Source organism: Melozone crissalis, unplaced genomic scaffold (assembly GCF_028551555.1).
Source record: "Melozone crissalis strain CALT ecotype California unplaced genomic scaffold, PUWL_Pcris_2 ptg000013l_1, whole genome shotgun sequence".
NCBI classification, from domain to species: Eukaryota; Metazoa; Chordata; class Aves; order Passeriformes; family Passerellidae; genus Melozone; species Melozone crissalis.
Window position 1 is genome coordinate 14,499,475 of NW_026535791.1, and position 22,707 is coordinate 14,522,181.

A 22,707-nucleotide genomic window follows, 5' to 3' on the forward strand; every position below is an offset into this window, starting at 1 on the left:
GAGTAGTACCAGTGCTGTTGAAAGCATAAGTAACAGCTGCAGGAAGAGAAATGGATGTCTTAAATTTGCTATTAAATTGCACTTTAAACAATCCTGTGTCCTATCAAGGTGATGGCAGAGCTTTCTTTGACTGTACTCTTTGACCTTGTGTTTAAAAATACAAAACCTTTACCAAGAATTCTTTATACTGTTGTCACTATGACTTAAGAATATTAAACTTTCACACAAAACCAAAACCTTTGTCAGAATTTTTTTTTAGTCTGTTTCAAATAGATAGAGAGAAGTAGGTTTCTTTATAGGGGGATAAACCAGAAGTTTTAACCAAGGACTTGTTGCATACATGAAGAACTGCCATTTTTCTCATAACAAGCCATTTCTGCCAACTCATATAGCAGCTATTTGGAGACAGACACTGCAGTGATGTCAAACCCTGAATTGCAGTCTTGGTCAATGGTAGGAGGTCTCTGTCCTTTCCTCTTCCCCCACTTCTGTTTTTGTGCTCTTCCAGACCATGTTCACACTTCACAGACCCCTTCCTGCTTATCAAGATTGTGCTTTCTTAGTACTTTGGATTCAGCCTTTGTATAGGGAAGCTGCCACGATGACCTCTGGTACTCTCAAATGCCTGCAGGCTTTTCTGGTCCCTGCAGTTTTATCTGCTCTGGGTTAGCAGAGGTGGGTTTTGTTCACTTGAATAAAATACCTCTCTGTGTCTGTAAGAAGAGCCTGTTGTTTCCGGCATGCTGCTGGAGCCAGTGCTTTGTGTAGCTTTTTGCTTTTTCATTGTCTTGATTTGGGGTGGTAGTTTCTTAAAGTTTTTTTGGTTTTTTTTGCAGTGTTATTAAGAAAAAAAGAATCCTACTGCTCAGTCTTTGTGACTCATTTTAGATAAAAATATTCCAGTGACAACCTTCACACTTCTGAAATTTTATTTTTTATCTTTCTTCTTTTATAACTTAGCTACTGAAATTGTAGTTGTAGGCGTCTAGTTTAAATTCAGTTCCCTTGGGCTTTGCTGGTTTTTGTTTGTTTTAAACCCATCTCACCTACTGAGCTAGAAGAGTGGAGAGAGGGAAGAAAAAAATGAGGACTACTCATTTGTGGAGCTGCAGCTTAGGCAATTGAGGCTTGCCTCTGAGCAAAATCCTTTGTGCTACAACACAGCTGCTCCCGGGAGAGTAAGGGAAACAAGTGGTGTGTGCATTTCTTACCTGTGACTCCTTGATCAGTGAGGGCTTTTGCACTGATTTTACACGTTGATGTTGCAGTCCTTGCACTGAAAGCTCAGGAGAGGGGGTGGTTTGATTAGCCCTGCACCAAGGGGAGGTGCTGTCCCTGCTGCCAACACTCCGGTCCTCTGTGTCACAACCGGGTGTCCCTCGTGTTTCCCCTTGTTCCTGTGACTGCTAATCCAAGTCATGTGGTGCAGTCATTATTCAGAATGACAGTCAAGCAGTCCTAGCAGATCTTTGGTGTTTGAAAAATGTTGAGAAATAAATACAGGCTCTTTGGGCTCGTTGTTTTGTCAAAGGTAGAAATCTGCACTGGAATGCTGCATTCCCCAAGCTGTCTATCCAGCATACTGCGTTGTTCTATCTGTGAAAGCACAAGACTATTGGAGAAAGTTCATGAGGGCTGGAAAGAGAACAAGTGTCAGTTCAGGAGGATCTCAGGCCCTACAGGCTCATCAGCTTCATATTGACCCCACTGAAGGTGAAACATATGAGCCTAGAAACTATCTCCAGACATAGTAAAGACAGTAATAAAATGGTTTGGTTTGGAAGAAGCCTTAAAGATCATCTGGTTCCAGCCCTCTGCCATGGGCAAGAACACCTTCCAGTAGACCACATTGCTCAGAGCCCCATCCAACCTGGCCCCTGAACACTTCCAGGGATGGGGCATCCACAGCTCTTCTGTGCAAACTATTCTAATGCACACCACCCTCACAGTAAAGAATTTCTTCCTAATATCTGAAATACAAGAAGGTGGTTGGATTTAGCCAGCAGTGTTTTATGAAGGAGAAATGCTTTATCACATGGCTAGTCTTCTACAGAGAGATTCCTTGCTTGATTGGCTGAGGAGAGGGCATTGGATATTGCTCATTGTAGATTTGACAAGGCTTTAGATGCTGTGTCCTATAAAATCCTTATTGGTAAGGTATGTGTTGGGTAGGTGGATAATGAGGTAGATTGAGCACTTGCTGAAGTGCCAGGCTGAAGGGGTTGTGATGAGTCACCAGCAGGTTGGAAGAAGTGATCCTTTCTCTCTGTTCAGCACTGGTGATGTCCATCTGGAGTGCTGGGTCCAGTGCTGGGCTGCCCAGGAGAGACATGAACATACTGCAAGTCCAATGCAGGGCCACAAAGGTGATGAAGGGATTGGAGCATCTTCCTTATGGGGAGAAGCTGAGAGAGCCTGGAGAAGAGAAGGTTCATGGGGCTTTTATCCATGTGGATAGCACCTGATGGGGGAAGTAAAGATGTAACCAGGATTTCCTCTCTAGTGCCCATGGACAAGACTTGACAAAAGCACCCCTGATGGAAGGAAATGCAGGAAATTTCTTTTAAATATCTGAAGTAATGTTTTTACTGTGAGAGGTGTCAAACACTGGCATGGATTGCCCAGATATGTTGTGGCATGTCCATCCTTGGGGATATTCAAACCCTGATGGGATGCAGCCCTGAGCAGGTTGTGTGGGTGAGAGTTGGAGGATGACCTGCAGAGGTGCTCACCAGCCTCAGCTGTGCTGGGACTCTGCAGGCTGAAGTGGATGTGCTGCTCAGATTTGCTTGTTGGTGCAAAGCATCTGCTGTGAAGGCACTGTCCCTAATGAAACGACAGAGCAGACAGATCCCACGGGCTGCCCTGCCTGCACAAGGCTGATGGACTGCATCAAATATGGAAGAGAAGCTCCAAGCTCAGCACCTGCGACAGCTGACACAAATCCATGGCCTACATTTGTCCCTAGTCTTTGTCCTTGTGCAACCTTGAACTTCAGCTCTGTGCATCATTTTGCAGAGAGGGATGCTAAATCCAACACTTTAACTTTCCCTGCAGTGCAATTTGAGATGGATGAATGAAAAATGCTGTGTAAGTGTTGGGTTTTGCTGTTACTTGGTGAGGTGAAAAAGAGTCGTGTTGGTCTGGGTATTCACTGGTGTAGTCTGGGAGTGCTCAATACCTGAAAGAAACTCCCACTCTCCCTACTCTTCATTACTCTTCTGGCTTATGTTGTGTGACTCTCTTCCTAAATTGTCTTCTGATTTCTAAATATACCCTTCAGGGGGTGGCTCTTGTTTGGCAAGGCAGCTTTCTTGGCAAGGCATAAATTTTCCATCCTTTTTGTATACATAAAGGAAGCTGTATAGCCTATGTATGAGCATGGGCTCTTGTATGACAGAAACACCAGCTCAGTAAAATAAAACTTTGTGTGCTGAGGAGTATCTGACATGTCAAAACCTCCAAGTGGTCATAGGAGCAATTGTTTTGGGTGAGGGGAAATCCAGAGTAGATTTAATTTTCTTTCAGGTTGACCAAGTCTTAATGAAAACACTGATATGAGTACTTGTTGGGGAAAGAGAAACAAGAAATTGGAACAAGTGCAATGTGTAGTTGGAGGGAAACAACAAGTTTGTTTTCTATTTGTCACAGCAAGCCATGTACTGAGTTGTTAAACCTGCTTCCCCCCCTCCAGTCTCACCATATTGCTTTCTAAACATGGGCTGATGTGCTTGAATGGTGTAAAAGTATATCATTGGCACTGGGGAAGCTGAAAGAAAATTGCATCAGTATTTGTCTATACTGATCCACACTCTCTTGACTAGTGGATATCTGTTCAGAGCTGGGTGCCTTTTGAACTCTATTTCTTTGGCAAACAGTTGGGGTGAAATAACTAGATTTCCCACTGGACTGACTAATGGATGGATCTGGGCAAAAAGGATAATTTTTCAGTTCCAGAAATGGCCTGAAACATGCCAAAGTACACCTGTTTATAATGATTTCAGAAGAGATTTCTTTCTTATGTTTGTCCAGAGTGTAACTTTTGTGGAATATTGGTTTTATTTCACTTGGGAAAAAAGCATTTTGTTTCTGTTAAAACAGAAATGAGGAAACCAGAGCAGATCCTTCTCAGCATAGGAGAAGGTGACTCCCCACTCCCAGACTCCCAAGAGAGCTGCTTGGAGTGGCCCCTTGGAGCATGCAGGGCTGGCTGATCCCATCTCCTGCCTCTCCGTGGCCCCACTTGGCCAGAATGTTTGTCTCCTGATGGAGAGGACCAGGATGCTTTGCTGAGGGGCTGCATCTCTTGCCTGGGAGGCTAGACCTCTGCAAAATGGCATTTTAGAAAAGCAAAGCCAGAGGATGCTGGAGAGAGTCAAGGAGATGTTTGAAATATTCCTGGTCAGGGACACATGGAGGCTTCATGTCATTGGGATTACTGTCTCCTGAGCAAGTATTGTTATTAATTTTCTTGTTAATCAAAGCTGTCTGCTTCCTCACCTCCTCCTCCTCCTCCTCTGCCAGGGATGGAAAGTGCAGTCCATGCTCTCTCATTTGCTGGAGCTACTTAGTAAACCCAACCTGAATCAGAAAATAGCAGTGGGATTACTTAAAACCACATTTCTCAGCAAGTTCACGGTTTGTAAAACTCTTAATTCTGCTGTGCTTAACTCTAAACCCTCTTTCTTTTTTTTTGGTCCCTTAGCAAAGAGATTTTGACTTTCAAGGGCAAGATGTCAGTATTGTACCAGGCAACATTGGAGGGCAGCTGATTGCATCATATAGCAGCAAAATGCTATTGCAGATTTCCAAAAGTAGAGCTGTTCTCCCACCCTTCTAAAATTCATTCTGAATTTTGGTGCCTGTCTGATCTTTTGTGTTATTAGGCGATACTGTTGATAGACATTTTCTCACAAGAGAGAATAAAATTTGTCTGCCTTTGCACCATGGAGAGAAAATAACAATATGGGAAAAAGAATCTTCTTTAATTGTCCTTTGGTTTCATGGCCAGGAGCACAATTTCCATCTCAGTTTCAGATGACCCTTTCAGAGAACTTGGTGTGTGTGAGCCCATGACTTCCACCCACACATGGGAGCTCAGAGCTGGTGTCTGAGCTTCTGTGACATCCCCTGAGAAAACCCCAAGATGACCAGAATCAAAGTCTGGTGCTCTCCAAGAACAAGGGTGGGTGGAGGGAGCAGCCTTTCGCTTCCTGTATGTACTTATTTTTTAAAGTGGATACAAATAGTGTTTGTGTATTGTGTTTGAACATATATATTAGTAAAATAATGTAATTTTTCTATATTTATGAGATTAATATCCTCATATTGGTGGTTCCAGGGCCATGCCAGGCAGGAACCCCCATCCCCTTTGCCTGCAGGAGTGCTCTTCGCTTTCTGTCATGGAAAATATTGGGGGAACCCTGGCATAAGCATCTTGCTGGAGCCTCTGCTATGCAGTCAGGTGTGGCATAAAAACAGCAGTAATGTGAAAAGTGAGTCTCCTCTTTGGGAAACAACTGATTCATTTTCATCATTAAAGTTAGAGGCAATGTGGAGCACAGACTGTTCTTGGTGGAGGATTACAAGATTCTGTTGGGATTTAGGGGCGGAAATACATGCAGGATTTCCTTTAAAAAGCCCTGTGCTTGAGTAGCTGTTTTGTTGCTACACTAAAAACTAAAATCCTCAGGCTAGTGGGCCACTTTCTGAATTTTGGAGGTGTTTTGGCTCACCCTGCATCACGTCAATGGCAGTGTGATGTACCGATGTGCCACATCAAGTGCTGAAAATGCAGCTCTGTAACGGAGTTCCTTCATGAGGGTGCTGCAAAGTGTTCTTAACTGAAGTACCACAGCATGCACAGATAAAAAAGTGGGGGCTAGTCACCTGTGGAGGAAAATGCAGGCTGCTGCTACCTGCCTCCTGCCCCTCTGGTTCAGGAGCACGGGCTGCACGCAGGCAGCTCAAGGTTTTGGTGGGAGTGCAGGTGATGGTGCTCCATCCCATTAAGCAAGGCAGGCCAAGACATCAGCCCACTGACCCGTCTGTGTCTCAAGGCCAAGCCAACATCCCTCTGACCCACATTGAATTTACCACTTAATTCATCTTCTCCAGTGCTATAAATAATTCAGCCCAAGGCAGTCAATGGTGATAAATAGGACAATAAACCTGGTACTGCAGAGAAGGCTACAAAGAGAGCAGTGCTTTTAATTGACTGTTGCACAGTGACTGGAGAAAGCAGAGCAAACTCACTCAAAGCACTGCACACAAATGTCACCCAGCACAAGTTCTTTGATGGCTTTGAAGTTTCCTGGAGTAATTCAGCCCTTGTCAAAGCACTGTGTCTCACGTAATGCTGGGGATTTGAACCAGGAGATTATTTGTGATTCCAAAGTCTTCACACAAACTAATTTAACCTCGTGGGATCACTGTGAAGGTCCTGTTTTATTTCTGGTAGAGTCTCTCCTTGGTCTCCTTCCTTCATTCTGCCCCCATGAGAGGCTGATAAAAGCCAAAGGATGTAGGTGGGGACAGTTCTTGCTGCCAAGCTCTGTGCTTAGACCGCTGCACAAGACTCTCTCAGTTAATAGATGCCTTCTTTGCACTGTTAGTTGGATGTCCCTCCTGCCTCGGTGAGAGAGAAAAGCAGGAGTGACATCAGTGGCTTCACAGGGTTAGACCAGGAGGTCGTCCTGGTGACACCAGCTGCTCAAAAGCTGTCCATGGCTGCCTATCCTGCTCATCACTGACTGCCATCAACTGAACAGTTCTGTCCTTTGGGGTACCCAGCAGGAGCGGCCATGAAAGCAGGAGTGAGCCTCTGGAGGCTGGAAGGGGTAGCACATCCCTAGGATGCCGTGAGGACTTGCACATGTCTGAGGGTGGAAAACAGCCAGGCATGCAGGAAGCTGGATCCTCTTGGCAGCAAAGCAGAGGCACAGCATCCTCCCTGTGGTTCTGGGCAGATCTGGCTGAAGCTTCCTGTCTCAGTGGAGCAGCAGTTGCAGCGTCTGAAGAACATCCCATGCGCTGGGATTTTCTGCTCCCTGATGAATTAGACACAGAGCTTTAGAGTGACTGTTTTTTTGCTGTGCGCCTATATTTAGTTGAATTTTAATGGTCTGCTAGACTTCTCTGTAGTTAGCTAACAAGATCTGGTTCAATAGGTTACTGTGCTATATCTGTGTCCGGTTTGACTCACAGCTATGAGAAAACCTGGGACTAGGGAAGCTTGGAGCCTGCATTTGTACACTGCTTTTTCTGCACTGCTCCCAGAGCAGATGTGTCTCTGCTCTTTTCCCTGATCCCATGCAAGCATGGAGTCCCAGGGTGACTCATGGGAAAGGCGTGTTTAATTTTATAAGCCTGGGATTTCTGCTTAGGGTCACAGGTGGTGGGGATGTAACTGGAGAGGAGCTGAGATCCAGCAAAAACACTCCTTGGCTGTTAACAGCTCTAGGGAGTAATGACAGAGGAGGCTTCTCCAGCCTGCATCTCGTGCTCCCCTGGGAGCTGGGATTGCTGAGTAGGCTGAAATTCGGTCACCTTCAGTAGCATCTTGGCCACTTCCAAGAGAAGCATTATAAGGCATGATGTGGAAGAGGAGGGGAGGGGAAATAAGGAGATGGCACAGTCTCCAGGGCCAGCCCAGCTCTGATAGATGGCTTTGGGAATGTGTTGCCCTATTAAGGGCAAGTGAATGAGAGAGAAGTGACTTCTAAATACCCACTATATCTGGGAAGAAAAGACCCAAGAGACAGTTGTGCGACCAGCCATCGGTTTCTGGACTCAAGAAGATGCTGTTTACACCAGCAGTATCTAAATATGCATGTAAATCCCTAACTCCAGCAGTAAGCATCAAAAGGGTTAACTATATTAAAACCCTAGCTTGGCACTGTACCTTTCCACTGAGTGTCACTGAAGGAGAGAGTTTCATCCTGGCCCATGTAGTTGTGTCCATTTCACTTGGAGGTCTCTTTAAATTCAGGCCAACATCCTCCCAAGACAGTGTGGGTGTTTTCTTATAGCTTTTTCAATTTGGTGTCAAAAATGCTGTACCCGAAGCCATTTTGATCAACTGATATTTGCTGCATTCCAAAAAAGAGAGTAAGGTTGCATCCCACCTCATCCTGGTAAAATGAGACAGTTCAGCTTTTTTCTCCATGGTTTTAGCTGCACCCCCTTCATCATTGCTTCAGCTACATGTAGCAGTAGATCAGAGGAGGGGCATAAATTCAGCAGGCAAACAGGGACAAAGGGTCATGGCAGCAGACCTTGGCAGATAAGCTGATGCGTGGAGCCTGGTCAGTACCTGTGTGGGTAATACATCACTGCTGCTGCAGAGAGACAGGCCACCCTCTACTGCAGCTGAAATGGAAACCCCTGCAGTAACAGGGCTTCTCCCAGGGAGGGTGGTGGGGCAGGTAGATATGGGAGGGTCAGCTGTAGGTGCTTGCGAGTGCATGGGTGGGGGAGGCAGTGCCTCAGCAATTTTTCATTCAGGTGAAGCTAATCCCTGAAATCGCCTCCCGATCTCAACTAGAGACACTAAATTCAGTATTGATCTTCAAATAATTTGCTGCCCTCAATGGAGGAGGTTTGGCCTCCCGAAAGTGGGACCTGTTTCTCTTTGGGACAGGAAACCACAGTGTAAGAAGCCAACACCCTGAAATAAACTTCAGTGCAATGCAACATTAGCCTGGTCCTTTCTCCCTGACAAAGCAAATGTCACACTTTGTGTTTTCTGTGGGAGGTTTGCTCAACTTGGATACACCTTCAGGGGACAGTGTGTGCTCCTTTGAGGACCTTGACTTCCTAATAGAGCTGCTTTGGCTCTCAAAACAAGGGTTCCTTCTTTTGCCTGTGAGTGTTATGACCTTAGAGCTCTTGCATTTATGGGTTCTCAGAAATTAAGCTGGTGAGTGCTCTGTCAGCACCAGTGTAGGCAAGAAGGTCTGATGGGATGGTGTTGATGTAATTTGTAATCAATCACATCATTTGCAAGTGGCTGTGTAGTGTTTGCATGGGTTATGGCACAGAGATATTGCTTGAAAAATCTGTCCTTGGGTCTCTTTCTGGGTGTCTCCACAGCAGTGTGTGTCAGGCAAGCTCATATCACCCTTCACAGATGTTAAGGCTACAATTGAGTGCTTGGTCTAGTTTGCAGGTAGCAAGATCCCAAAAATTCAGGAAATTGTCTTGAAGGCCTTGATCAGTGCTGGTGGGAGTTTTTTGTCTCAAGGTAGTGGAGACTGGAGAACACAACGAATGCCATCAGGCAGCCAAGGAGGGAAGGGATTCAGGGCAATGAAAGACACTCCTGGCTTGGAATGCACTGAGCCTGCAGAGCAGTCCATCAGCTCCTGCAGGGCCATAGCAAAGTGCACCATCACCCTTCTCTAGCAGACCCTGAGAACAGAAGCACTTCAAGCTCTTGCCTCTGAGTGTTAAACTAGAAAATTACTCCATGCAGCTCAAATCAAAGAGAGCTTTATAAGTGGGAAGGATTCTTAGGAAGACCCTAGGAGGGCTGTAGCTTCCTCCTCCTTCTCCTCTGCTGACACTTTCCAGCACAGCAAGCATTCATGCAAGAGCTGCCACGTGCCAGCTTCCTCCTTCCTTCCCCCATCAGCACTGCAGTTGTGTCCAACGTTGTACCTTCCCATAATAGCAGCTATAACCAGCCCTGCAAATCAGCTCTGTAATTATGGGGCCCAGTGTGGAGTAACAGGATGAATGTGTTGGTCAGCAGCCACTTAGGGAAGCATGCAGATGCACCAAGGGGCCCCTGTAGGTGCTGAAAACAGTTTGTACCAAAACCCAGACTGTCCTAGCACTTTGTCTTAGTGGTGACTTGTGCTTTTGCTGTCTCCAAATGTAGGGGAGCATCATCTTCCTCTGTCCCATTCTCCTCTGTAAAAGTTCTCACAGTGCAATTGCAGCAACAACTGCACAGTGAGACATGTCTCTTTGCAAAAAAGGATTGGAAAATAAAACAGCAGGCAAGGCTTCAGTTTCCCTCTCTGTCCTCTATGACAGACATTTGCAAAAGGGTCCTAATAAAGGCCCAGGTCTGCTGCAGAGTATTGGTGCTATGCTGAGATCCCAAACTTTGTGGTTTTAGGCTTTTAGTCATCAATAAACAGAGCGACTACACTCTCCTTCTGGATGTGCTCCCTCCTCTGCAGTGAAATTGTTTGTTGCCATGGATATTGCTTTGTCTTGAGAGACACATAACCAAAATGAATTTAAACAGATGTTTGTGGGTCAATATTTCCATAGGAGCAAATGCACAGCTTGAGGCTTCCTCGTATTATTTTACTTATCCCTAATGCAGGGAGAATGAAGCACCCAGAGTTTCAGCTGGAGAGGTAATGGGTACCCCTTAATTGTAAGGAAAGACAAATAAATTCTGTAAATTATTTTACCCAAATCCTGAAAGTTAAAAGAACTTCTCTGATCTCAGCAGCCAGAGAGATCAGGTAGAAGTTTGTCTATTGTTTCTTCTTGACAACTTGAAACTATTTTTTCTTGCCAGTCCTAATCTTTTTTTTTTTTCAGAAGTGCCTTTCAGTCTGGGGTTTCCAAGATGTGTCATATTGCAGCTCATAAATGGACTTGTGTTCTGAGTGAACAATAGTTGTTACTGTTTAATGCAGAGATTTGATAAAATTTGCTAATGACTGCTGCAGAAAATGGGCAGATCAAGTGAAGAGAAGTTTTCGGTTTCTACCCAGGAGCAAAACTCCCACTCCCTGACTTATGAATTTCATTAGGTGGAACTAATTAAAGGGATGTTTCTTATTACCAAGATGAGAAGCAGTCCAAGAGGAGTCCAGGGAGGTTTGTACTCCACAGCCCAACTGCTCCGCTTTTAAATCCTGCGAAAGCGTTGCGTCCTATTTAATTTGACATTCCTTGTGTTTGTTTCTCTTCGTGACTCATAGCACAACACTGGCAGCAGGCCTAGGAAGTAGGTTTTGGGATCTGGCGTGGAGACACTGGTGGATTGTATTCCAAGTGTTGTGCTTACATTGCACCACCAGCCATGAGAGCATCCAGCAAACTGTGCTCATGCTGCCCAGCAAGCTGGTGGCTGCAAAAATCAGATTCACAGCTGCAGTGGCGGGTCAAGGCAGACTTGACTTAGCATCTAATTTGCCACATCTATTAGCCTGGCTTGTTTAATGTGAAGCAATTTTAGTCTGTGAATAAAAAAGCTCTGCAAAAAATGCAGTTCTTCTAGCTGTCACACTCTGTTTTTAAGCTATAGGTTGATCCTTCTAGCCTCTCGCCTGTTCCCTGACAGCACTACCATCACCAGACCTGCACAAAAATAGGGTGATCAAGTAGCTGTTTATAAAAATTGCACAATGGTTCTGATTTCACACACTGATGGGACGTAAATACATCGATTTTCACACTGATGGGGACTTGATGGTGAGGGGGGTTATGAGAGATGGCAGCAGATCTGCCTCAGCTCCTCAGCTCTCACTCTCTCTGGTATAGCCCCAGACCTCAGATCTCTGCTCCCTCTGGCTTAAACTAATTAAAAGGCAAGGGCATCACACTGCTCTTGTGGACTCTGAAAGTGCAAGCACTAGGAATATGTCTGGAGAAAGACTGAGCAGCTCATCTAGCATTGCTCCAACTTTGGTCTTCTGCAGAATGAAAACTCACAGCAAAGCAAATAAAGTGCTTGGGGGGGTATTTGAGCTTTGCACAGACATTTCACCACCAATAAAGCCAGCAAAGTACAAACTACAGCTGGATGGTAGGCTAAGTCAAACCACACTTCCTTAACACAGCCACTCTCTGTGGGAGGACCAGAGTCAGGATTTAGGTTGTTTGTCTTTCTTTGCAGACTTCTTCTGGGAGAAGACAGATGACTTCTTGGAGCTTGGTGACAGGATAAGAGTAAGATATGGGGAATGCACCATGAGAAGCAGTCCTTTGCAAGCAGAAGAAGTGAAAGCATCATTGAAAGATATTTGCCTGTGGTGCCTGTCAGTTGTGGTAGTGGCTCCTTGTGTCACTGAAAATGCCATGTGCGTGCTCGTGCCTGTTCTGCTGGACACAGAGCTAAGACCTCAACTGAATTAAATTTAGTTTAGTTTTGTAAATTTATGGGGAATTTACAAAGTGTCAGGTCAAGGACAAGATGCAACATTCATGCTGCCTTATGAAGAGCTGAACACTGACATTAATTTTGAGTGATTCTGGATTGATCTTTTTAAATATTAACCAGAATTCAGCTAAGCAATGGAGCAAAACAAAAACTCTTCCCTACTGCCTTCCTTGGGACTTTTTTTAAAGAAAATAATTTCTCAAAAACTGTCCCGGCCTTCAGAATGACCATCCTAAGATAATCAGGAAGAGTACAAATCCATATTTTCTTCTACTGTGCAGCATCCAGGGCCATGAAGAAACAGGAGTGTGTTTGGGAATCCAAGGCAGCATATACTGATTTTCTCAGGTGTTCCTGGAAATGTTTATTTGCATTTTATTTTGTTCTCAGACACTTAGGGAAAAAAAATTCAGAGAACAATAAATTCTCCCTGAAATGAAATGCCTTTTTTTCTTTTATACATGCTGTAGCTGTAGAAGAGCAGAGTGTTATTTGCTATTTTGAACTCACACCAGGGCTTCTGTACTCTTCCACAATTACAGAACTCCTTTATTTAGAGTTAGGCAGTGAAACACCTCTGAGGCTGCACACATACTGGGATACAGGAACAAAAGTTAAATTAATCAAACCATTAATGCATTATTTAGGTTTTGGGGTTTTTATGGTTATTGTTGCATCTTGGAAACAAAGAAGAAAGTCAGCGCCATACCATCAGCCAGCTGGAGATGGGCCAGCACCTGGATACACACACATGCACACACTCACATTGTCCCCCTCTTCCTTTGAATTCTTGCACAAGGTTTTTTCCAAGGCTCCCTAAACAGCTGCCTGTCTTCCCTTTTGGAGAGAGGAAATGGAGCACAGGAGCCATGGCTGAGGCTGTCAGGAGCAGCTGCAGACCAGCCACAGGGGGCTTTCTGCCCAGGTGATGCAAGAAAACAAGAGCCAGGAATGGCTTCATCTGGCATCAGAGTGACAGATCCTTCTTATCCAGGGGAGAGAGGATGGAAAACAACAGATCACTGGAGACTCCTTCTAAGTTTGTGTTTTGTTATCTATTACATGTTTCAATGATAATTGTGGTGAAAGGGCAATCTTCTTCGAACTCTTTGGCTTGCAGGGCAGGTTGAGCTCTGTAGATCTTATTACTTTGATTTTCATGCAGTCCAAATCAGTTTAGCAGTGGTAAAGCATTGTTTTGTCCATGAAAAGGGATCTCAGTCTCCAGCCTGGGCTGTCAGCTCTTCATTATGCACTCCTTCTCTGCAATAAATGTTCTTCTCCAAGGCTGTAATTTTCTATGAGGGGAAGCATTAGATAGAGGTCTGATTTATCAATTATCCTGATAAAAATGATGTGGTTTCCCATGGTAAATTGATATTATTTTTAGAATGACATTTTGCTACTCACTGAAATAATAAAAACATTACAACAATGAAGTCCTTTTTTTTTAACCTTGTGCACATGAAATCAATGAGTTATCCAAGTGAGTGAAATTACTTATCTTCTTTCTTAGTCTTCCCTCCTCAAGCACTGCTTCTCCCCCGGGGAAAGGTGGTGTGTCAGCAGGATGCACATTAAAAATGTAAGTGCACTTTCTTCCTGAAATCTTGCAACATGCCAGAAATATGCAAATGGAATAACCTGACTGTGGGGTTAACAACTGCAACCTGTCAAAACATCAACCTAAATCCAGCATTGGCCACTTGACTATGAGAAACATGTCCTGATAATAACTTCTGCTTCCCTGCTGCATAGTGTGTTTTAGAAGTGTGTCTGTGAGACCATCTAATGCCTCATGCATCATTTCCCCCACCTCAGCTCTGGATGGCTACTTGGGAGGAACAATAATTAGAATTTCCTCAGCCATAAGACCCATCCATCTGCAGTCTTGCTGCTCCATCTTAAATAATGCACATGTCCTTATGTGCGTGTAATTTCTGCATGAGAACAGGATCTATAATAGCTAAGCAGTAAGCTCATAAGAAGTTCTGCCTCACCTGAAAGTATAATCCTTTATTTGTAACATCCCAACTAGTTGCCACTGGAAAGGATTATGGCTCCAAGAGAGAAATGGACAGAACCTGTGGAACCTAAGAGGTTAAGAGGTGGATTTTTTCCCACACATTAAAATGCCTCTGGACATTTACTTAGAAACAAAGGAGGCACTTGGGTGTGCTTTGCCTGCAGAAATGCTCCTGAGTAAATTTGCTCCTGGTACGACTTGCGGATGTCTGCCTGTGTTTTACTTTACTGCTGCAGAGAAATGGATAAACTATACAAATTGTGATGCAGGGGGAAATCTTATATAACAAAAAGTATCCATGCTTTAGTCCTGGGGAAGTAACAATGATGAATGTTACCTGACATGATTTTACCAGTATAACAAACGGGGGGGGGGGGGGGGGAGGGGGGGGGTTCCTCTATAACCAAAACAGACAAAACAGCAAAGACTGGAGATCTGACCTGAAGTTAGCACCAGGCAGCGTTGCCTGTCCCCCGCTGAGCCCTGCTGAGAGGCCCAGGCTTGCCCAAGGAGGGGCTGAGGTGTGCCCTGTGGCAGTGAAGCCTGAAGGCACAGGCACCTTACCCAGCCCCTGTGTGAGGTGCAAGCCTGCAGACCCAGCCCCACAGGACTGGACTGGCAATTCCTGATTGCCCCAGGGACCACTGAACACCTTTTAGTTTTCCAGAAAAGTGTAGCCTGCCTCACTCACATCTCAGATTATAAGTACAGGCTTGTGTGTACTCATGGCCTGACTCTGTCCTTGCAGTTTGTGCCTGAAGGGTTGGGGTAGAAATAGGATAGGGGGAGATTGCTTGCTAGGACAGGCACCAAAAATAAAAGGCATCTGAGCAACAAGTGGAATCACACAGATGCAGCCTGTGGTTGGCACTTTTATGTGATCTTTTCCTCTTCAGAACAGTTGTGGGAGGCTGTTAATATCTAGCCTGTGCAATTGTAACTGTGGAAATGAGGGGTCCCTGTTGCTGGGCTTGGCCCCTGTGGTAAGCACAGGATGCTGGTGTTCTCATGGATGGGTTTGCTGCTGGGCTCTGCCTTCCAGCAGCTTAGAGGAGGGAAAAGAGAAGATTGATGCTTTGAGGTTGGTGCTGCCTGTGTGGCACAAGTGAAGGCACTATATAAGGGCAGGAGACATTGTCCTAATTTGGAATTGCAATACAAGGCTGTTCTGTCTCTCTTCATCCTTGCTCCATCATGGCTTGCACAGAAATCCCAGTGTGCCCATGGCAATGAGTGGCCGGGACATGACCAGTTCTAAAAAGTGCAGTGAAACATCATCACAAGGCCTGAATTGCCCCAAAATACTCAAGGCTGGACAAGCTTCTGCCCAGAGCTCCTCCCATGTGGCTGTACAAAGGGCACACAAAAATTTGTCTGTGCCTCTCTCACTGGGAATGCCACTTGTTGCTGTGAACAGCACTGCCAGATTAGGGGTGAAATGTAGCCTCTGCTGCTTTTCATGGCACAGGGGTTTCACTTACAGCACTGGGACCTGGATGGCCTGGGCATAGCGGGAATGTGCTGCACCATGTATGCCATGGGGCCGGTCATAAAGCAAATCAGGTCCTTCCCTCCAAACGTCAAAGCCCACATTCTGCCCAGAGCTGCTTCATGCCTGTGAAATTAATTTTACCAATCCAAGCTGACTCCAGATGAGTTTCTGGTTACGGGGTCCAGGGAGAAGCCAATCAAGCCAGAAGGGTGACCCAGCCCTCTGCCTGCTAACTCTGAGCCTGGAAGATGATACTACCAAGTGGTGGCTATTTACAGGAGGTTGTGACTTTGCACAACACCTGTAAAGTCCCCTGAAACTTGGGAGTGAGGACGGGGAGATTTTGCTCCATGACTAACTCCTCAGCTCAGCAGAACAGGCCAGGCAGTAAAATAACGATAAATGAAAAATTACAGGGTGAATTTGGCCTCATAATCACACACAGATAATTTGGTGCTTAAACAGAGTCAGCTGAATATAAACAAGTCTACAATGTGCCTCATTAATTGGAGCTATTTTTCTAGCAAGCCCCATGGAAATATGAAGTGGCTTCACTCTGCAATTTGCAATGGAGTTTGCTATTAAACGCGCCCGGTTTAATTGTGGCAATGTGTCTCGTTTTGGAAGCTTTCACAGCCACCATGTAAAAATAGCAGAAGATGGCAGAAGCCAGCTCCCTGGCACAGATGTCCTGCTCCATTTGCTGTGTGCTCTCAGAGCAGACAGGTGTGCTGGGCGAACCTGCGCTGCAAAGCACAGCAATGCTGATGGCAGTGAGAGGCATCTGGGGACAAGTGGTTTTCCTCTACCAGTGGCACCATGCAGGGTGGGGTGTCACAGGTTTGGCTGCCCAAACAGCCTGACCTTCATCACGCTTTGGCTTTCTATCTGTGATCACAGTGACAGACCCGTACATTTTCACACAGATATAGCACCTAATGTGGATCATATCTGACTGTTTCATGCTCTGATCCCATGACCTGCCAAAGATGAGATCATTCTGGGCTGCCATATATCAAACTCTCACAGCAGCCTCTTGTTGACTTTGGCCATATGTTGTCAGAGCAATGAAACAAGAACATTTCTAACCTTGACATGCCAGGGCTAAAGATACCAACATAAAACATTTTTCCCTAATTGGGGTTATAAAGCCTTCTCTTTAAATGTGTGGTTTATTTTAATCTGTGTGCTTTAGGTTGAACAGAAACCTGTAAGTGAAGGCCAAAGCTGATTAGGAACCATGTGAGTGTGCCAAGCCCAGAGCTCTTTGTTTCAATGGCAGAACACAGCCACTGCATCCGCAGCCATAAAATTCTATTGCCTGCCACAACAAAAACTGACTATTGGAGTGGTTTGGTTTGTCAATCACACTGCACAGCCCTGGGCTTTCAGCAGTCTGAATATGACCAAAAAGGGATCATCCAATCCGTTCAAAGAGCTCTGGACTTGCTGCTGGTGGGTGACATGTGGCCAGAAAGAATTCATGGTAACATGGTCTTGGGAGAAAGAAAATAGTTGTGAAATGTTTATCCAGCACCTCTTTCATCCTTGCAGCCACTGCTAGGGGTGCACAGTCCCTGTGCTGTGCCTGATGCAGCTTCTGCTTATTATGGAGCCTCTGACAGATGATGAAGCTGTGGCTTTGCTCACTGCCATGAGGAGCACAGGTCTCATTCACGGGGGAAGCAGCACTGCAGAGCTAGCTGAAGCAGAAGGAGCCCAGAATTCTTATCTTACAAGCAGAGTTCAGTGGTGACCCACGAACTCGGTGCCACGTGCAGCAGGGATCTTCCCCAGCCCATTGTCTGGTTTTCCCCACTGGGACAGACTCATCTCTTCACCAAGACCTTCTGACTCCTGTCTCTGCACATGTGAGCAGCCCTTCTTGGAGAATGTCAGAGCAATTTCACAGTGCCTGTTTTCCAGGGGCACGTACTGTGATGACACATGTCACCCAGTGTCATCTGCAGCTGAAAAAATATAGCATTCAAGAGTAAACACTTGGCAGAAGCAGCAGCACAGGCTCAAATTTAGAGAGCAATAATTTATGCTGTGCAGACCCTGGCTCGCTGGAAGGGGGCACGCTCTCTGGAAGGCAGGCAGGAAAACGTGTTGCTAATTTTACTAGACAACTTCTGCCCTCCCCTCTTTTTCCTTTTGTAGTTGCCAGCCTTCCTGGTTATTCTTAAAATAGAAACATCTGACGCCTTGTTTAACTTATTCTGGGGCCTGCAGGGAGGAGGAGGAGGGGATAAATCCCCTCTCCACACTGTGTCCGTCAGACTTGTCTCTGCTGGGAATTGCATCCCGGTTTGCCACCTGCTGCCAGTTTCACACTTTCTCTCACTCTCCTTTTCCTGCCCCAACTTCGTGATGGCTTGGGAACTCCCCCACCATTGTCCCACATCACTCCATGACTCCTCTTGTGTGGCAGCGTGCTGTGCAGGCGTGATGCAGTTGACAAGTGGCACATAACGGGGCACTGGTCTGTGCCATGCAGGCAGGGCACCTACTCCTGCAGTGGGGAGAGAAGCTGGAAATGGAGAAGGGGTATTTCAGTGTGATTAAACAGAGCTCTCTCTGAATTTCAATGAGCCCATTATTGTTGCCTGCTTGCTCATAGTTAATCCCTCCATGTGGTATTAGTGTGCTACTGAGCACACTGAGCTAGCTGTGAGAGGGGTAGATTGTGCCTCCAAACAGTTTGAGGGCTTCCCAACCCTCACACGATGATCCCCGTGTAAGATTGCAGCTCTCCTCATTTCTCCCTCCCATGGGGGATTGCCTTTCCCTGACTACAGATGAGAAATCCAGTTTAAGTTGTGGGGGGTTTTTTCCTGAGAGAAATACATGGAGAAAACCTGCAGGAGACTTCATGAAACATCCCCACGGGGCAGAATTTTTGGTCTCTTTCTCTGGGGAAGATTCAGACAGTACTCAGAGGCAATGGAGCCTTCAGTGGTGGAGAGCCTGTGAGCTCTTTATGGGCCCAAAGCAGCAGAGCATCCCTCCCCAGAGGAGGCAGGAGCACAGCTGGGCACAGAGAAGGAGCTCCAGCCACAGCACTGTGAGGCCATGCCCACCTTCCCTGAAATCACCTCTCAGCTGCATCTGCCCCATCCCATTTGACCCAGGGACAACCACAGGACAGTTCTCCAGAGAGGGTGCCCTGCTCCATTGTGAGCTGGATGCCTTTTTTATTTTTTTTGGGGAAGGGGCTGTAATCCTCGGTAGCTAGGATGCCACTGGGCTAAGTTCCATCCAAGCCACATCTTATAAAATTATCTACTCCTTGTTTCCCTGCCAGCTCAAAACTTGTCTCATCTTCGAAGAACTTCAATTACAAGGCAATGAGAAATATAATGGAGCATGGAAAACACCAGTGAGAAAAACATTCAGATGAAAAAATAAGAAAACTTTCCTGGGAGAAACCTTTTGAACCCTGGAGGTGTAAGAAATTTCTCTCCTTCACTTCTCTCTCTTTTTATTGTTTAACAAGCAGTCCCCACCCTCATGTTTGGTCTCAAGCTGCTCAGACCTTGGAAATGTGTATGTTGAATGTCTGTTCTCTCTTTGTGTATGTTGAGCCTCTGTTTTCTCATGGACTTGCAGTGGAACAAGATACAAGTATTAAGGTCCAGTGCAATATACAAATTAATATTAATTACAAACACTAATGGTGCCTCCATTTGTCTAAGGACAACATCAGTTTTGCAAGAAGTAAGCAGGATCTCTACAATCTCAGGAATGTTTGTGCATTGTGATGGAGACACATAAAGCATTTATATGTGCTAAAGCTGAAATTACCAACATGCCAACTATTTAAAAACCAAAGTAACATTAGAAATTTCTAGTTAGATAGATGTGACAATGGCAGAGGCATGTGAGAGGCCCATCCTAGTTTTCCTCCAGGGCTGCAAACATAGTTTGGCCATCTGGCACCTGAGACTAGGAAGTTTAAATTAGATTTTAATAATACATTGCACTGTCTGATACCAAAGAAAGCTCACTCTACTTACATCTTGAAAACTGCAGCCTGTGCTGAATCCCAAAGCATGGAGGAAATCTGCTGTTTCCTTTCAAAAGAGTGTAGAGCACTTTGCTATAAAGAAAAAAAACCAACCCCACAATAAAAGTAAGTGCCTTGAGCTTGTCATTTCTGTTTTACAAAGGAAGTGGCAATTGGGTGACAGGTGTGTAAATTACCCAGCAATACTGCTGAACACAAAGCACACACTGACTTGAGTCTGTTCTTGGAAATCCTTTCCTTACCCATCTCCTAGAAGGAAATGGTCACACTAAACCCATCATTTCCTCATGGACTCTGACAAGTTGGGGTTTCCTTCCCTGTTTGTCTCTCCAGAGAAACTAAAAGGTTTGGAGATTGAAAACCTAATGATGGCTTTTAAAACAAACTGATTTAAAATTAGAGATGGAAGAAATTAATGAAGGTAGTTAGCAAGGTTTGATACTCCTTCCAAACTTGGTATTCCAGTTTTAAACACCTGTAAATCATTTTGCCCTCTGATCTAGGCAAAGCATTAACCCCCAGTGTATCTTGCATGACTCCCTTTAACTCCTTCCTGTTATCACCTGTGTAAAGGCTTTGGTTCCTAAATAGCTGGGGTAAATCATTAATCACATGTGCTCTTCAACTGGCACGTAATTTTCCCCTTCCAAACTGGAACCAGCTCAGTTTTTTCCTTCAAAAAACCCACAATGTCTTGATGCAGGCATGTGGCTTTCCCTGCATCTTTCATAATGTGCTTACTAAAGAAGGCTAAAAAATGTTTCTGTCCACCTGTGTGCTCTGCACTTGTTGCAGCTTGAATTGCAAAGACCACTATGATGCACATTATTTTTAGGAAGTCTCACCAGAGCTCCCTGCAAGAGCAGGAGCTCTACCTGGACAATGCCACCTCATGTGACAAGTGATACTCAAAGAATGTTTTGGGACAAGGGGTACCTGGTCTGAAGTCTGAGCCAGAGAACATATCTGCCTAACAGGAGGGATGGAAGAGGATGGGCTCTGAGACAAGGCCATGTTGTCTGAGCACAGAGGTGGCTGCAGGTGACCATCCCCAATCCAGATGTAGAGCCAATCCCATCTTCACTGGCTGCAGACATTGCCCCTGGATCTGTGCTGAGAAGTGGTGAAATGCAGTGATTAGCTGCACAATAAAAACCTTGTCATGGTGAAAATCATTGCCCAGAAGGTCTGCAGCTGAGTTTGAGAGACATCAACCCTTGTTTTATCCCTGCCTGGGGATCCTCAGCCCCACTCTGCACTGTCAGATTTGGCATCACCAAACTCTTGTGGTGCCTCTGGTCTGTAGTTGAATCATCCAGCCTTTGTGCTGCCAGGCAAGAACTTCAGAGTCACTGTCGACACTGCTCTATGGGACATTACAATCCTGCCCAAACTGACATTCTTGGGGAGGTGAACCAATTTTCTGCTTCCCTGGAGATTACCCACTGCTTTTCTTTGTCCTGCTGACAGCCCTTCTCCATCAGCAGCTATCTTCTGGAGCTGGTCCATCTACGGAACATGCAGCTGCAGCAGGCTGCATCTGCAGCACATCTGAAGGCAGGGATGGAGAGCTTCTACCACATTTCTAGGACTGGCATTCTGGTTCCCTTGAACCCACACTGTGGCTTCATGCAGTGACCTCTCTGAAATGCTGCCTTTCCCAGGACATGCACCCGCTCTGCAGGGGAAGGGTCTCTGCTCCATCTTCTGCACAAGGGCAACATCATCCCTGGCAGGCAGCTACCCCCCTGTCATTGGTAGGGACCTTCAGTGATGGAGAAACCACAGCTTTCTTGGTCTTCTCCAGTGTTTCCTTATATTCACTTTCAAAATCCTTCCATTCCCTTTGGCCCAATTTCTCAATTTCACCATTAAATAACTTCCTGCTAGACCTGACTACACTTCTTTGACTGCCCTTTTGGCCCATCCATCCTACAGCTTGTCTTTGCAGTGGTCTTGCCCACACTGTGCAGTTCAGTCCCTCTGATGGCTTTAGGAGAGGACCATCAGGTGGAGCAGGGCAGAGTTACCTTGAGTTTCCACACTGGGACACATGTTCATACATCCAGAATAAGACTTACCTTTTTTACTGCAACAAGAAATTCTTGCGCTGTGTTCAGCCTGTAGCCCACTTCCACAAAACTCCTCCTGACCTGACAATTCCCTGGTGGGTTTGTGCTGTGCAATGCAGAATTTTGTATTTGACCAGTCAAGTATGAGCCAGGATATTTCTTAAATTGTTACTTTTTAAAAATTCTTAGTCTATGCATTAACCTAAATGCAACCTCTTCTAGCTTCACATGTCACTAGCAAAAATCCCTTATTTTTTGTTCCCAGATTGTTGCTGAAAATGCGAAGTGCCATCAGACTTGGAACAGGCCACTGCCTGAGCATCCTTCAGCCTGGGAGATGAGGCTATGGCACTGATAACTCCTCTCCAGCTGTGACTTCCCAGACACTTTTACAACCACCCCAAGTAATTTAATCTATGCAATACTTTCCCAAATGTGAAAAGCTAAGATATATGACGTTTACTGTTTCTCCCACTAGCTTGTAATGAAAAAAACATTTAGATTGGTCTGACAGAACAGTTTGATGCATGCTAGCTGCTAATAATCTCCTTTTTTTCTCCCAAGTACTTACAAAATTGTGTGCAATTTGTTCCAGGAGAGTTTATGGAAGTGACATTGAGCAATTGTTAGCTACCAGAGTTAATGCTGGAGTTCTGAAGTCCATGGTAGCCTGCCTCTGTCAGGAGGAAAAACCAATGTTTTAGGTCTTAGATATTTTGAATTTTCTGTGCATTGCAAAATAATAGGACCTTTGATATTTAACTAAAACAACTACCTTTCCTATCCATGCAGAAACGTGCCATAAGTATTTTGCAGGCAGAATAGGAATGTTCAAGAGGAAATGCTAGAGCAGCCCTGGCAGCTGTGGCAAAGCTGGACTCACCTCCTGCTTAGGCAGAACTAAACCCAGACTTGCTTACAGTGGGGCTCCTTGGAGTCACATGCAAGAGCAGTAGG